Below are 12,511 nucleotides of genomic sequence, written 5' to 3'. Positions count from 1 at the left end.
CTAGCAATTTCAGAATTAAAGGTTGTGACCTTCCTAAACGTGGTCCACTGAAAAAAATGATCACAGTAGCACTGAACGAATCAGAAAAATAGGTGGTCACAAGGGGTATGTCTTCTGTTACTAGTGCAATCAAACTGAGCCTATATAAAAGCTCAGTCTCTTGGGTGTTGATGTAGCTCTGAGATGCACATCTTGGTGACTTTGTATTTCAGACTCTCTGTTCGCTAGTTGCTAATAAAAATACGAGTTTTAAAGGTTTTAAAGGTACTGTTTTATCTGTCTCAAGTCATTAAATGTATGTAAATATATGCTTTCACCCATAAGAGGTTAATAATGACAAAGTGTTACGACAGTTAAATGGTACAAAAAACAGATAATGTAACTGAGTATTCAATACTAGGCTCAGATAAAATTATTATTCTGTGTATTTACTGTGTCAAACATCATGAAAATTGCAGTTGATACATTTTACAGCAAAATTGGTACAACATACAGCAATTATTTATTTACTAAGCCTACATTTTATCAAGTGCAATGTGATATAGGCAAAGCAAATATGTCTATATAGCACATTTCATACCCAAAGTGCTTTACAGATTTGTCGAGTCAAAGTTCATTGTAGCCCAATCACAAAGCATGTCTCACAGGGCTGTACAAGTAGTGATTTCAATTAAATTTTAATTTCAATTTGATCCATACATTCCAACATCACAAAGCACAATTAGCCTTAAAGGGCTTTAAAGCAGTGGTTCCCAACTGGTCCAGCCACGGGTTCCACATTGTCCTCAGTCATTAGTCCAAGGTCCACACAGTTTAATATGTTCAGCATCATAGTTGCATTTAACCATGTCTTCGAGCTGGCTTGCTATCTCTGTTAAGTAGCTGTCTGTCAGAATAAAAGCTCTGTGCTAGAAATTCACTGTACTTAAAAATAAAGTGTTTTGTACGAACTTGATATCTATGCAAGTCACTTTTGGTCCATTCAGAATTGACATGTGACCCACTTTTGGACCTCAACCCACCAGTTGGGAACCACTGCTTTAAAGCATATGATATTCCTCTTGTCCTTGGACCCTCAAAGCAGATACGTAAAAACAAAAAATATAAGCAACAAAAAGGAAGATTAAATATTTTTGCCAGAGATCCTTTCAAGCTATAATTAACTTTACACATTGGAAAACAAAATGTTTGGATGCACAATCTAATTTTGTTCTTCTTAGATCGTTCCAGTACTGCGCAAGTGTGTTGCAATGTTTGTTACACTAAGGCCTTCATCATGCTTGGAGCTTTATGTTACCATTAGCATGCTATTTATGTATGCATACTGTACACTGTAGGACCGAACATTAGTGAACTGATGCGTTAGACCCATTGGCCCTGAACAAATACACCGTCAGATGAATGGACGGATGAGCATAGCTATCCCCAGAGCCACACTACTAGCTTGTCTAATATGCTGTTTAAAATTTAAAAAAGCATTAAGGACTCTCCTACATTTGCACAAGATATCAGAGTGGTTCGAATCTAATATCAAACAAATACTGATGAATTCACCCCACATCCTGGCTGTGAAACTACATAGAGCAAAACAATACAAAAACAAGTAGGTTACAACCTGTAAGCACCAACAAGCAAAAACAAAAACACATCTTTCTAACAAAATCCTTCACAGAATTATTTAAATCAAACACACACACACTGTGTTGTTTTGTTGACCCTTATTCATAGAATCCTTCACCTCACACAAAAGTGAGTTAAATATTTAAGAGATCATCGATGGATATGGTACAAGCAAGGTTACACATACACAGAGCCAGAACCATTGACCTGTGCTGTCCTTGAAAGAGAACAACAAGCAGCTGATATCCTTCACATGTAACTCCAGGTAGCATGCATTCTCTCCATCCAAGTGACAGGTGCTATGTCACTCCACTGAGCTGTCCTGATAGTATCTCAGGTCTCTATATCCTGCTGGCTGGCACCCTTCTTAAATATAATGCAACACAGCAGTGTTATGGCTGGAGAGCACAAAAACACTTGTAACTTGACACGCCTAATGTGCCTTTACTCTATAGATAAACTTTTTTTGGGTAAAGTGGTTTTTCTTCAGCTGATGTTTCTCAACAAAAAAAAAAAAAACGCGTCAATGAGGCACGACAAAGGAACTGTTCACAGAAACAACAGGAGCATTTCTGATATTTGATATTGGTACCAAAGGTAGTAAAGCAGTCGGAGGAAAATATCCCTGGTGTCAGCACTCCAAGAATGTGATTGCTGGCATAGTCAAGCAAGCATAGGAACAGGAGCAGTGCAGCACTCAAAAGGAGCACTTTGCACTTCTAATGGTATTTGAGTCACAGCTTGATTCCAAAAAGTGGTTCTAACAAAGACTGAAGGCTCGGGCCTAGGACGTGAACGAATGCTCCACTTCTCCTGGTGGAACTAAAGGTGTGTGCATGTGTGCAGATGCACAAAACTCAACCAAAGCAACAACTGTCTGTCTGTGTGTGTGTGTGTGTGTGTGTGTGTGTGTGTGTGTGTGTGTGTGTGTGTGTGTGAGCGAGTGTGAGAGATTGGGGAGTGTAAGTCTCCATCAGAATTAAATCAACTAGTAAGTGCAGACAGCTGACAGAACACCATGCTCCCCAGTCACTTTGAAATGACCCCCCGAGGAGTGCAAAACACTCCTGAAATATCTAATTATCCCCCCGAACAACATCAAGGATTGCTACACCACCATCCTTACTGCTAGGTGACGGCAGACAGAAGCCAGTCGTTCTGCTGGCAGATTGCAGGTTGATTAGACCAATTAATCTAATTGTTCTGTATACTGTAAATCTCTATGTGTTATGGAAGATCAGAAAAAAAAAATGATCATCAGCCTTGATGTGATGTATCTACACATCCCTCAGGCTTCTGCAGAGATGAGTTTCATCTTTCAAGGAGAGAAATGCAGTGGCAAGCATTTCTTTGAAAGAACGTATTCGATTTTCAAAGCCATAAAGTTGCCATTTTGTTCAAGCTTTCACTGCTGTCACCTTATACAATAGATGTATAAAACCCTTTGCAAAGTGTCAGTGTACACCTCATAGAATGTGCGTGTACATTTGTGCTATTATTTGATATCTGCTGGGAACTACTAAAGTCTAAGGACAGCTCTGCAGCACTCCTAAATCCTGAGGCAGACAAGATGACACTCGCAGGTTAGGAAAGCTGATAAATGCTCTTATTTCTAAACATCAAAGAAGGAACAAAAATGTGTCACTCTGAGAATTTGGATCAGGTTGGACAGATTTGCTGCTCAGATGTTTGTTAAATATGGGCGCAGGTCACATTAGATTTGGTATAACATCCCACATAAACAAAAATATAAATATCAATTTCCATATGTTTTTTGAGGATATAATATGTATACAAAGAGAACATGTCAAGCTGCACTGTTAAATACATGTCAACACACTATATTATATATTGTTTTGAGTCCAAAGACATCATATCCTCCAAAATATTAACCAAGGCCAAATTTAGAAACAGATATTTCTGAATTATGTATGTATCACGTTGGGGCCGTAACAGATATGGGTATCTTGGAGGTTAACAGATGGTGTCATAAAACGAAATAGGCATCACTCTTAAAATATATCCAGGCACTGAGGACATTTATGTCTCCAAAATCGTTTTCACTGCCTCTGAGGAAGAAGGGCGAACGTCAACTCTGAAGTCAGCCGCAAGGGTAAAAACTAGTTAACTTGCTCGTTTCTGACTGCTCGTCACGTCTGTTGAAGACAGTGTCATAACATTTGTGCCAAATTTAACAGTCAAATAAATCTCTTTGAACGCTATAAAACGAGAACGACTGCACCATCCTGAGATGTAAAAGACAAAAATAAGTGGAATCACAAATGAGTGAATTATTTCTGTTACTTTTGAAAACACTGACAACCACAGAAACCTTTGCCTACAGACCTCTAATAAATTATTATGTAATTTTCACATCTTCCCTGTCTTGTTTCTCCTTGACAAGCAACAGAGCAAACTTGTTTGTGGCCTGGAGGGGGAGAGTGGTTTGTAATAACACTGGGAGTCGAGAGAGTAGAGTCCCACAGCATGGTGCAAAGAAAATTACCCCACCAGAAAGCTTCCACCCCCACTTTACTTCTTAGCTGTGGTAACAGCCACAACATATTTTATGGCCCTAGCAGGTTAGGTTTTTGGATATCTTGTGTTTCCCCTCCTTCCTTTCTCTTCAACTCCTGGAGGATGATAAATCTTGATTGTCATGGTAGGAAATCAAATTTCTATTTTTCCATTACTCTACAAAGCGACGGGAAGAAATATTGCTTGATCCAGAAATTTCAAAGGCATCAGGCTGTCATGTGTCCTGGGGTGGTCTGTCCCCCTGAACTTGGCTAAGGACATCAGATTTTTTAATGCTATATTTAAAATTTTCAAATTGACATGGAGTCTGATTGAGCTTACAAAAGCACTATCCAGGATAACAAAGTGAATACAGAGGATCAATTATGGATGATTCACTGAGATAGGGAGCTATTTCCACATCAAAAATGACAGAGTTGAAACAGTTATTCATCTCTGTGAAGAATTTATGTCAGACAGAGCTGGCCCATTGATGTCTACTGTACCAAAGTCCTCAAACAAGTATCATTCATCAGTGCGGTGTTAACTCACCGCAGTTACACTGAGAGCCTCTATTCACACTTTGTGCCTGCGCCAGACAAGATATCTGCCCTAAGCTGTCAAGAGGTTACGTGTACAGCCGCTGAGACGCTTAGATGCTCATATTTGTTCGAACAGTCACAATAGCAAATGGACAGATGCTCTTTTGTGTTGGTGTTGATTGGCTGTTGTGCACATAGCGGACAGAAGAGGCCAAGGGAGGAAGAGTTGAGGATGAGTTCCAGTTGGCGCTACTAATTAAAAAAAAAAACATTTGTGCCAAGGGAGTGACTTTTTTTTTTTATTTTTTTTTTAACACCTTTTAATTGTCTTGGATTTAATTGTATGAGTGAGTGCTGTACACATAAAACGTAATGACATTCAAGTAGGGGAGAGCAGGGTCGGTTGGGACGCTTTTGTATTGACAGGAAATAACCTTTCATTACTTACAGACTACTTTAACAGTAATGAAAAGAAGTGAAAAGAATTTGATCCCCAAATACATGTAGGCATTTGCTAATAATTTATCATGTTTGTATGAACCCAACCAAAAGTGTATTTCCCCAAATCCCACCTCCCCAGGATGGTTGGGGCACAAAATCATTTCAGTTGATAAAATACAAAAGAAAGAAAACTGTCTAAATTTGAAAACTAAACAATTTATTCACACATTTTTTTAAGAAAAACAAAACATTTGTAAAATTAATATGCTTTTATAAGTTACTGAGATGTGGATTTTGACTGTCCGATTCTTCATTTCAGTTGCTTGATTCAGCTGTATGTGGTTTCTATGGGCTACATGTAGGCCATAGGTTTATGTAGGCTATTGAGTTTGTTTCATTTTGCAAAAAAAATTAAAAAATAAAAAAAAATAAACCACTAGAGGTTAAAAAAAATCTATAGTTGAACTCTGCATGTTCAGTATGTCCATGGGTTAAAATGTAACCCTATATAAAATTCATGCATTTTATTTTACATGGCCTCTTAATTCAGCTTAGCAGTCTAAATCTCATAGGAGGTTTAATATTCCCTAGTGACCTCACAGTAGGTCTGATTTTATTAGCAAAGGTTTGTCTTGTTTGGTCTACTTTATGCTCATTTGTAACAAGGTAAAAACCATAAACAATATTGTCCCACTGTCCCTGGAAGAGCAGAAAAACTTTGGACTCCTGTGCTAACTACGGACAAAAAAATCAGTCAGCTAACACTATCATCAACTGATAGGCCTGAAAATCAGCTTTAGGTCCTGTTTACAACGATTTCAACTGAAAACGGTAAACTTAAGTTGCATTTGGCCGATCGTTTACATGACAGCCGAGTTTTGGGTACCTGAAAATGCAACGTTTTGAAAACAGGTTCCAGAGTGCAATTTTTTTGGAAACGGCTCCATCTCCGTCCGTCAGTAAAATTGCAATATGCAGTTCCTCTGAAAACGGAGACTTTTTGCACACGCGCATTACCCTTCCAGTCACTAGGCATGTGAGAGAAAGTCGACCATCACAACAACAATGGCGGACTCCCGAGCTCTGCTTGTGTTGCTCACCCTACTGAATTTATCAACCATCATAGTGTAGATTTACTGTAGCGACTCCACCTTGTCGTCCGTCCAGACAAACGTTCGTGCGATTGCCATTTTGCTTGTTTATACACTGCCGCTCTGTAGAAGGAAGCGTACTGCCAACTACTGGCCTGGCATGTATACTGCAGCGTTTTGGTCATTTTTGCGGATCCGTGTGCACGGCGATTGTTATCAAAACGTTGTCGTCTAAACACGGAACTTTTTTCAAAACGAAAATGAGATTCTGTTTTCAGTGGATCGTTTTCATGTAAACATGGCCTTAGACAATATGTTTTGTATGTGGCATAAGAAGAAACAGTATGGTAGTAGAAAAATGAGTGTTTAGAAGAGTCAGAAGGTCTCTACTTTGAGACTGAAAATGAGGAGGGTGTGGCTCAGTACGAGTATGGTGAACAGCACGTTTAGTTGCTTTCTAACTTGCCAAAAAGGCACTGCCCCAACTGGCCCCGCTCTCCCCTGCAGTAATATCTCTTCACCTTCCAGTTGGCTTTTCACTGTTCAATCAAAGAGTATGTCGGCACTGTAGTTTGATTGTCTAGAAATATTGTTTCTGATCATAAAATAGTTTATTTGACAGTTGCAATCAAGTAATACACACAGATTATGAGATGAGGGAATTCAAGTTCTTTAAAGGTCTTTGTTTAATCATTATATGGGGAGCACCACCACTGTACTTGGCAGAAATCTAAGTGTTTGCCAGTATGTTGTTCAATGCTTTATCAAGCTGTGCATTAGGACAGACAGTCAATAGGGCAAGCAGCTTTATGTTAGCAGGCATAGTAACTTCAAAGCTCGTAAAAAGCCCATTACTAGTGTTCCATGCATCCCTCCGTGCTCAGCTACAAGCACTCGACTGAGAAAAGCTGGTGAGAGTGATTCAGACTTAGAGAAACCCTGTGTGGCAGAGCAGCAAGATCATCACAACAACCCACACCTTGAGTATCCAGACACAGAGAGAAACTCTGGTGTCAGCAAATGTCTCCCGCCTCCATAAAAAGACCCCACAAGAAAATGCCCCCGAGAAAATGTCTGACTCGTACCGTGAAGATTTCACATAATGAAAAGTTAGGAGCCCAGTTCAATTTTGCTTAAATATGTCTCAGGGATCTGAGAGCTAGCAGATCTAATATGGAAGTCACTGTCGGGATTTGACAGAGTCATAGCGTAATGCTGAGGGCTAAACATAGGGAGCTCAAAAGCTGGGGCCACGAATGTGTGCTCTGCTGCTAAAAACCACTAAAACCACTCTACTATTTTTATAAAGGAAAGTCTATTGATGGAGCCACAGCTGAGTTAGATCAGAAGAAGTGAGCTTTAACCCCTCTGCTTCAGTCTGACATTATAACATCAAGTGTAAAAGTAGGGTATGCTCAGTCATGCTAAGACAAAATTTAACTGTACATGATACAAAATAAATGAGTTCTGCTTTAGTTTTCTGTGGAAAAAATATGTTTTGCCTATTGAGATGTCATATTTCTTGACATATTTTTCCATGGATCTTATCACGGTTTTCCCATGTGCACAACAGAGAATAGAAACTGCGAGATGAGTGCGGAGGAAAAAAAAGGCCGGACTGAAGCACCGCAGGATCTCTCTTCCACAAAATGAGAAAATAAGAGGGTTGTAATTTTCTGTAAGTTGGCATCTCACTTCATGTCAGTGGATTAAGAAATTAATGAAAAGTGGCTAGTCAATCTGACACTTCTAAATTAAGAAGAGAGTATCCAAATGACAAAATTAAAATGGGGAGAATGAAGTAGAGGATAAATAATTGGCTGGGGAAATTCTGACAGAAAGAGAAGTGGAAAACATGGCAGCTGAGGAGAAGAGAGTGGAAACAGAGTAAGCGGCGGATGCTCCAGGCAATGCCATCTGTGGGTGGATCTGCAAAGGCTGCGTGCCACACACCTGTGTGGAACTGCCTGGGAGATAAGGCCCTCAGCACAATGGCCCTGTGGCCACCTGTGCTGCCAAACAGGTGCACAGCCCAGCCAATTAAACTATTAGACAAACACAGGCCTCTGGGAGCAAATTAGCAGGCTGCCCAGACATCACAGGAAAAACAAAAAGCAATGGTAAGCACTAACTGAGAAAAAGAGCAACAACACTTTGATGGTGAGACTTTCATTTCAGTGTATAGAATTAAGCTTTACGTCTCATGAAACAAAGTGCGGGTTTTGATTTAATTATCACATAAATGCTGAAAATGTCTCCGGTATTTAAACACAGACCACTAAATGAGTTCTTTGATACAAATAGCATGAATGAATATAAAATGAATGTATTAGGATCAAGGCATTATTTTCTATTATATATCCACATGACACTAATATTTCATGATATAGAGGTATCTACAGTGAAGAAAATGGAGTTCATACAGGACGAGACACTGCATTCAATAGCCCACATGTGACAGAGCAGTGCTTTAGCTGGTCATTAGTGACGTGATGTTTGTGAACGAGCCAAGTCTTTGAACCACCTCTTTGAAGTGAACAAGCCAGTTCCTAATTTCTTTGTTTTTTGCTTTAATTTACTCTGTATCCATTAATTTCAGATTATTTGATCGAGAGCAAGTTGAGAGAGACTAGTTTGTGAGGGAGAAAGACAGTGCAGCTGCTCACTCGTTCACTTCAAATAGCTGGTTCAAAGACTCGGCTCATTCGCGAACATCACATCACTAGTAGGAAGCTAACCCACTATCTGCGAGCACTTGCTGATAGGCTTGTTGTTTATAAAGGGCGTTGCTATGGCTACACCAAACTTTATATCTGCGGAGTCTATTCTGGGTCCACGTTACAATATCCAGATCATGAGATGAGATAAATCAGCAATGCGATTCGTCGTTGAACCCACTAAGACCCCCCACATACACACACACACACACAGCAAAACAAAAAACAAACAAACAAACAAACAAAAAAACGAACAAACGAACCGCATCTTTGAACCAGCTCTTCAAAGTGAAGGAGAGCCAAAGAACCGGATCTCACAAGTGAACCAGAAATCCCATCACTACTGGTCATATGACAATGATTAATCTAGTCTGAAACACTGACTGTACAATAAACCTCTGAAAAAGCATATTTTTAGATAAGGAACAACAAAAATATTCAGACATTTAATGCTTAGCTTCACCACTCCTGCAGCACTGCACTGACTTTTCCCAGACATTGGATACATTTTGTAGCTCAACAATATTAATTAATTGATGATATTTTATTTTCATTTTCGTCAAATACAGTTTAACACCATGTAAGCATTTGTTTGAGTATTTCAGGCCATTTTGGACTGACTCTTTTAATAATAAACACAGGCAGGACAATCTTAGAGTTTGTGTGGCCTTTTCAACTAAGGGAAACTAGAAAGTAATCAGCTCTTGGCGATATACTGGCATTTATGTTGATATGGGAGTTTGCCTCTGTAATGAGAAATACTGTTCAAAGCGAAAACTATTAACCAATAGCAAGGCAAAATGAATGGTAGTGTATTATGCACAAGTTACCAGTATGTCTCTATTTTTACACAGGATTATTTGCTACTGTCTTCAGTTAAAATTCATAATAAAGTCCCCAAAATATCAATGTTCTAAAAAAAGGCCACCTGATCATTATTCTAATGTGTAAATTAAAACAAGCATGAATGCTCTGCCATCTAATCCATGGTTATTTTCGGTATATGATAACATAGCGTACAAAGGTTACATTAACATAGTGAAGTCAGAAGAGTAGCAAACCAAATGTGGATTTTCTGTGTGTTGTGATCCATGACAATTAAGTGCATTCATATTCATTAGGAGTAACCTTATCCATGCTTCAAGAAAACAATCAGGACAGTTTACCCAGGAGAGAAATAATGAGAGGCGTAAAGATGAGCAGGGGACCGGTGTTAGTCAACACTTGCACAGTCCTGCTCAACATACACACCCAAAAAGGTGGCTTTCTCCCCTGCCTGGACCTGGCCATCCGTAGGAGGCGACTCCTCCATAAAGCACTGGTCCCTTATGTGCTGGTCAAAGGTTCAGCCATTTGAAAACACCCAGAGGGCAAGCTTGGCCTCGCTCAGATCCCTTAGGCACCAGTTGGCCTTTCTGAGTAGATGGGCTGACTTGACTCCCCACAGCTTCCCGGAGACTTTGGAGACTGACTTCACAGCTCTCAAATCACTCGAGGGATAATTACTTAGCTATTCATTAAACTATATGACATACTTTATATGTGCATTCATGTACAGCATTATTAATCCATCTATGATTCCTCTGTGTATGACTCACTAGTTTAACTTGTCAGACAACTGAATATCTTTGTATACTTGACATAAACCAACATGCCATGTGGAACTCGTTGGTTGGATCATTTTCTCTCCTGAGTTTCATACAGAAGAAGAGCACTGCTGTGAATGAAAATTTCCACTATGCCCACACATGAATGGTTGTCTTGAGCAGTGCAGGATTTTAGCGAGGGCACACAACTCTTTGTGCTTTTCTCTGAAATTGGTTAATGCTGAGATGCAGCGGTAGTGCTGGTAGTAGCACACAGATTAAATAAAAGCTCCTTCGGGGCCAGGCTGGCAGGTCCTTTCTCTGTATCCAGGGTGAACATAAAAAAGTATTCCACTTATCCGATGACCATTTAATATGCACCATTCATTGATTCACATTAAGAAACATCTCCTCAACAGTGGGCTGGTAAATAATTTAAAGGATCTGCTGTCACTAAGGGTTTCCTTGCACTAGTGGGACCAAATTAAAACTGAAGATCCCATTTAAAGAGAGAAGGCAGAGAATTTGGGTAAAAAGTAGAGACAAGGCTTACAAACTCGCTGAGGCCTCGTAATGAACGACTCAAGAGACACTCAGGGCTCAGCAGGACAGAACTGAGAACCAAACAAAAGTCTAAAATCATGTTTGACTGCAGTTTTATATAGGTTGATCACAGACGCAGGTTGTGCACATGACACAGAGCTATTTGTTAATTAAGGTCTCAGGACACCTGGCTTTCTGATGTGGAAAAGTCCACTTCCTGTCTGAGCTTAATGGACAGAGTGGTCTGGAATGACAGACTCACCACAAGTCACAATAAGCTTGTGTGTGTGTCGTTTGGTCAGCTACACCATACACTGCGCTTGTTTAAAGTTGATGCTGTGCATTCATCTCGTCTAACATACCCAATCAATCCACACAGAACAGGTCCAATGAGGTTCCTTTATAATCATCCAATTAGAAATAAATGGTTTCCAGCAGACAGCTCCTTGCTCTGATTAATGTAGAGGGGACTGGTGTAATTGGAGCGAAGTGATTAGCATGAAGAGGGACATTAATGAAAAAAAGCCATATTTACTTTCTTCAAATGTCAATAAATGGACAAAGGAACAGAGGGAACTGTATGAGATGCCATGAGTAAATATAAATCTTTGTTCATCCTTAAATCATTACAGGTACATATACACTAAGTTGCCGGTTTGTTAGTTAGGGGTAAGTTTTGGTTGTGTGTGTGTGTGTGTGTGTGAGAGAGTCTCACAAACTACTGGACCAGTCAGCATCTATTGCATAACTGTTGTTTTAGACTTTAGCTTGGTGTACCTAATAAACTGGTAACAGAGAGTATATCCAAGGAATTTTTATACATAACAACATCCATGTTCTTTCTATCCACATAACCCAAATTGTGTAGAGATGGTCAGCACAGTAAAATATGTCTAATATGCAATTGCTCCGCAACAGGGAAAAGCTTGATGGCATGAGTAAAAGCTCTTATGTACAGCTTTTGCTTGTCCTTGCACTTTATCACTTAGTCCGAGCTTTCGTCAGATCTGCTCTATCACAAACACAACAAAGTGATGCTTCGGTGCAGTCAGGATGACATTTGGGTTCACAATACATGACATGCTGCTGCATCACTAGAGTGTAGCTGGTTCATTCATACATACAGTAAGAAGTCTTTACAGCTGTCTATTTCGGATCATGTCACATTAAGTGTGGCCAGGGCCAAAGAAAAACGTTCACTTTTCCTTGACATGAAATAAAAGTTTAGAACATTGCTTTGATAGAGAGGATACATGGTTTGTAAAATAAAATAGTTTGCTGAAAAGGATACTTTCAAACATCAATGTCCAGAAGACAGAGGTTACAGAGGAAACCTTTGTTCATAACATATCGTGATATCCGCGATATTTGGACTTGTTGACATATTGACGTCATACTGTTACCCACGGCAATAACAAGCCTGGCTGCAAGCAAAATAATTAGCAACTCTGCGG

General features: G+C 39.6%; 1 protein-coding gene across 7 annotated transcripts in view; it reads right to left on the bottom strand.

Moving 5' to 3' along the window:
- diaph2 (diaphanous-related formin 2) overlaps positions 1-12,511 on the bottom strand; it is a 513,027-nt gene that overhangs the window by 377,728 nt on the left and 122,788 nt on the right. The gene's annotated exons all lie outside the window — the stretch shown is intronic.

Source organism: Epinephelus fuscoguttatus, linkage group LG9 (genome assembly GCF_011397635.1).
Source record: "Epinephelus fuscoguttatus linkage group LG9, E.fuscoguttatus.final_Chr_v1".
In the NCBI taxonomy this organism is placed as follows: domain Eukaryota; kingdom Metazoa; phylum Chordata; class Actinopteri; order Perciformes; family Serranidae; genus Epinephelus; species Epinephelus fuscoguttatus.
Note: the sequence above shows the minus strand (reverse complement) of the source record. Positions and strands in the feature narration are given on the sequence as shown.